Below are 5,719 nucleotides of genomic sequence, written 5' to 3' on the forward strand. Positions count from 1 at the left end.
CGGTAACCCTGGCGATGTTGGCCACCGGAGTCCTGAAAGCCCGCTCGCTTACGGCAGCAAATTTAGTGTCAAGTTCGCGATGCATGGATTGCATGCGCTCATTGACGCTCCTTCGGTGAGTTGAGTGAGCTCTGTTTCGGGTCCTCCGCGCCTCACGATCGGCGTCATTCTCCTCACCGCCGTTGGCTGTGGCTTCATCTTCGGAGACCGCATCAAGCTTGTCGATGGGCAGATCGCCATCGTCCTCGCCTTTTTCCGCCATCAGCACCTGGCGGGAGATGAGCTCCTCAGAGCCTTCGTCGACTAGTTCAGTCGACTCCTCCACCACAGTGGCCAGTGGTCTGCCCTCCTGAAAAGGCAAAGGTTCGAGGTGGGTGTAACACCCTAAATTTTGCAAAGTACAAAAATTGAATAAAATGATAGGTAAAAGGTTCATAGGATTTTTGATAAACAATTTTTCCTTAAGTACAAAAATAAATATAGGGAAAACCATATGAATGTGCATTTCATGCTCTTTGCATTGTTTCATTGGTTGAGATTCATTTGGATTTAAATTTGAATTCAAGTTTCATTTTCAAACTCAAAGGCATTTTGCTTTGTTTTTCTCTCTCTTTTCCCTCTCTCTTTTCTTCCTTGGGCCCAACCCAGCTGGCCCACCTTCCTCTCCCTTTCTTCCCTTCTCTTCCTTCCCCGACAGCCCGGCCCACGGCTTCCCTCTTCTCTCTCCTTTCTTTCCCCCACGGCCCAGGCGGCCGCGGCCCTCCCTCTCCTTCCTTTTTGTGGCAGAACCAACTTGAATTATACCGGCTCAAGTACGCGAGTCCACTTCCGAGGGCTCCAACGTGCTTCAAACGGTATAATCCCTTGGCCTGTCGGGTAACGTCCCGATAAACCACCGATACACAGGATCAAATAAGGTTACCTCACACGAAGGTGAGTCCAGAGATACAGTCACCATCATATTTTACATCATAGGGAATTACATTACAAGAGTTCTAAAAGCAGTACGAAGTTTCAACACAGAGAGATTATTACAAACTGTTAAAGTTAAGGTTCTTAGCAGCAGAAAACATATGCGGCGATTCCTAAGTCGTTGTCAAGACGGATGCCATGCTAAGCCCGAGCATGACATCACTCGGAATCATCGGTGTTGGCCGAGGACGGATCCCATTCCACGGACCAATCATCTGGAAGAGCACAAGGCCAAGACAGGGGAAGAGTAGGGGCTTCAAAGACATTACCTGAAAAACATAAAACTAGCAAGGCTGAGTATACTAATACTCAGCGAGGCTTACCCGGGATTGGGTATAATTTAGCCCGTAGCTAGACTCATGAAGGCATTGTAAAGGTTCTGGGTTTATTTTTAGCTGAAAAGCAACTAAGAGTATAACTTACTTTCAAGTTTTAGCTTTCAGATTCTAGCTTGATTAGCCATTCTAGGTAAGCACCTATACTAAACAAGCAAGATAGATATTATCATCCATCAAGATTATTTCATCAACAATTACACTTTTTACTCTATGTGGTAAAAAGGATAAGCAGTCTCATTCATCGTGAGAGGCGGACGATTTCTGAATCGAGATTCAACCTTGCAAGGTAAACCCAACACACACGCTTGGAACATCCAACGATAGTTCCGAAGCAACTGTTTGCCTTTCATTCCGGGTTGTGGACAGGGCCACCACAAGCGACTGCAGGACCATACGCACACCCTATATGTGCAGGACGTACGTCTGTAGCGCGACTACAAAACCCATACTCCTGGTTGCCCTTGCAACACGTATTCCCACATGTCGAATCAAGTAACCAAAAGAACCGAATACATGTGGTGGTCAGTATGTCCACTTGCCGGGCCGATTGGTTACTAGGCTTACCGCTTACCATATTTCGCGGTATGTGGTTAGTACTTTCAAACGCTTAGCCACCACTACCACACATTTCAACCTTAAAACTTTTATCAAAACAGACAGGGTAATCTTCAGGTCATGATACAGCACATGACCCTGTCCATCATCCTTATAGTGATTACAGGAATGTAAACATTACAATTCCTATATCGCGCGAGTGACAGGAAATCACCCGACTTTTACCGGTCCTATTAGCAGAGCATCTAAGCGATAAGGACTCGGGTACAATACATTGGATTCCTAAGATTCATTCATCTAGGGTTTCATTACAACTCCTAGACTTAATGCAAGATATAATATAAATAGACATAGATTGCAGTGTAAATAAAGTAGTGGGATATGTCCGGGGCTTGCCTTTACTGGTGGGGCTGAAGTCAGAAATGTCAATATCTTCCGAACTTTGGTTCGGGGCTTCAGTTAATCCCTTGGTGATGTTTATTTGGTCTTCAGGAAAAACCTCCGTAGATTCCTGGAAGATCTTGTAGGCACCGTTTGCGGAAGTAGTCGTATCTACATGCAATGCAACATTACATTCAAAGTGTGCACACGAAGCTATTTTACCTCACAACAAAGTTGCAATTCAATTTTCATACTACTCACATAACAATCAGAAAGATCTGAACTAACTTAGATAGAGCTTTAGGTGGATAACTAATTAGAATCGGCTACTTGTTGGAGATTACAACAGAGCCGATTGGAACAACAGAGGTTTAGCCGATTGATGAGGGCATCGGGTTCCTAGATGATCGATGAAAGCATCGATCACTTTAGCAGAGGGGTGATTCCTAAAGTAGTTGTGTCTTAACTGAGATGTGCTTAAGTGTTATCCTAGGTAACTAGGTGCGGTTGCATCGGCTCGATTACGTCAGCACAACAATTGAGTGACGTACAGCCGATTGGAATGTGGTTGAGGATATGTGACTAATAAATATATAGCCGATCTCTCAGCCGATAAATCGGCTGATAGAAGTGTGTGGATGAAGATGGAAAAACTAAGAATTGATCGGCCATAACCGATATGGAAAACAACTAGAATCAGCTTAGATCAGCCGATAGCAAGAGTTCTAAGATTGTGTGTGCATCTTCGATACATCGACTATGTGCAGCCGATGTAGGATAGAACAAAAGAATTATATCGGCAGTAGCCGATATTAGAAGAGTAACAACCGGATGGCTAATCAGCCGATGGTAGAAGCATATCAAAAGAAATGCATCGGCTGATAGCTGTTATACAGAAATATCATAGATTCAAGGGAAACGGTTGTTTAGCGGCTGAACTGATAGCCGACGCTGAAGCACAGCTGCCGAGATGTATTGGCTAAGCAGCACATACACACGAACTAACAAGGATCTTTATACGACAAGGAACTTAAGGAAACAACAATCAAGACGAGGACAATGTCTTGATAGTAGGGATATGAGCACTAGGGTGATAGGATTAACTAACTGTCACACTTCTCCACTTAAAACATACATCCTATAATTACTTTTCAGCTATAACACATGCACACAACACAAGGTACAAGTAAATCATTCATTTCCTAATATTTAACCTAGACCACAAATCAAGACATTCAATTCAAGAGCACAACATAAAACTTGTAACGTTCACTGATTTGAAATAAAGAAAGCTTTGAAAATTTTACAAATAACATCCTAGAACTTTCTAAATTAAAGCAATTAAGTCCCTGGTTGGGGAAAACAGAGAATAGGAAGGTAACGACGATATTCCGGTAAAGGAATTGCCGGCATTAGGAAGATTTAGTGAATCAGGGCAAACCTTGGGGTAGCCTTGGTCGTGGAGAAGAATAAGTGGAAAGTGAATTTCCGTGGCGAACAAGATCGGCGATGAGAAGAGTTTGACGGTGACAAGATTCTGTGGGTAATGAAGAAGCTTGTCGGGGAATTGTAGTGGGTGGAAGATGACCGGAGGGTATTCCTCACGGTAACCTGTGGTGACGGTGGTCGGTTGAGTGATCAATGAGGGATAGGAACTGCTGGATGTCGTGAACTCACGGGAGAAGATGATGGAGCCGGATTGGTTCGCTATACCAACTCCTCCGCGAACCTCAGGGTTTTCCTGCTCACGGGCTAAGCTTCCTCTGCTCACGCGCGTGTGCCACTGAAACACGGTCGGCACACCCGCGTAGCCTCCTGCAGAACCACCGCGCGTGGTCGCATCTCCTGCGCTGTTCCTGTTCTGCTCTCACACCACTGGCCTTCAACTTGCTCGCGCGTGGCCTGTTGCCTTGCACGCGCACACGCTTGCGGAATCGAGCCGAGCCGGTCACTGGCAAAACACCTCCGCTCGCATTCGCGAACGCGCCAGTTCAATTCTGCTCGGACCTTCGGGTTTTGCAACTCCGCCGCCCTCTCCACCTGTTGTGATGCCATTAGGGCCGGCCGACCACCGCCGCCGGTCTTACTCTGCACGTCGAACCCGCGTTGCGTTGCTTCTGCCCTGACCTCCGCATAGGTGAGGGAAGCTCGCCGTGCCTGGCTGCACCTAGCTCCTCCGAGCTCGTCGCACCCGGTCGCCGCCTTTGTTTCCGGCTCGTCACGCCATAACCGCTCCTCCGCCTTTGCGAGGACCAAGGCCTGCCTGCATCAGGACTGCGCCTTCCACTGCCTTCTCCTTGACGGCTTCCGACGTTCTCCACGTGCGGTCCCGCTGCTCCTGTGCGGATCCGCCTGCAGCCGCCGCACTGCAACTCCTCCCGCACCGCGCGTGACTTCCCAGCACACCGTCGTCCTGCACGCCGTGCAACTTCTCGTCATTGTCCTGCACAGCTTCCCCTTCTCCTGTTGCCGGTCCCGCGTTTGCTTCAGCCTTGCCGAATCATTCCCGCGCACGCCCGAACCGCGTGCGCCCTTGGCCCGCGCCACACCTGCTGCGGCCACCCTTCTTCTGCTCACACGCTGCCACGCTACGGCCGCAGCTCCGCCTGCGCCTGCGCCGCGTGCCTGCACTGCTAGCTGCTCTCGCATTCACACTCCTGCACCGCCATCAGCCACGCCTTCCCGCGTTGCTGCTCCATCGCGCACGCGCTGCCTGCACATGCTCCTGCGCACGCCGTCGCCTGACACAGCGTCCGCGCGCACCCGCTCCAGCTCCCGCTCCAACACCTTCCGAGCCGTGCGCTGCTCCACCCCGCGTGTGCCGGCGCTTGCCACCAGCCCAGCGCTCGTGCTCTGCCCTTGGGCCTGCCCGCGCCGTGCACCTACCCCGTCCAAACCTGCTCTGCCCGAGCCTGCGCTGCTCCTCTTCCGCCTGAGCCGCCGCGCCGCGAGCCAGCCTCGCTCCGCGCGCCTGTTGCCGCACCCGCACCGTGGCTCCGCCTGCTTGCACTGCGGTCGGCACTTGCGCGCTCGCGAGCCAGCGCCCAAACCGAGCCGCTCCGCCGCTCGTGCCGCCCGCTTGCGCCCGCATGGAGCCTCTGCCGCCCGCGCGCCTGGGCCGCGCCACTCCGCCCCGCTTGCGCCACCGCCTGGGCCGCGCCCCGCGCCCGCCCCGCGAGCCGGCCGAGCGCCTGCCGTCCGCGCGCAGCGCCCGAGCTGCGCGCTGCCTGCTCGCTCGCGCCTGCGCTCGCTCAGCCGCGCCGCAGCCGAGCCGCCAGCGCCTGCGCTTGCCTGCGCGCCGCCCTGCACGCCTCTGCTCCGTGCCGGCCTAGAACAGCAAAGGGAGGGAGACAGGGAAAAGGAGCTCTGCTTGGTGGAGAAGGAAGAAAGGAGACGCCAGGGAAAAGATAAGGCAGAGAGAGAAGAAAAACAGAGAAGAAAGGGAATTAGAACTTCCCAAGGACTTAAGCGCA

Source organism: Panicum hallii, chromosome 3 (assembly GCF_002211085.1).
Source record: "Panicum hallii strain FIL2 chromosome 3, PHallii_v3.1, whole genome shotgun sequence".
NCBI lineage: Eukaryota > Viridiplantae > Streptophyta > Magnoliopsida > Poales > Poaceae > Panicum > Panicum hallii.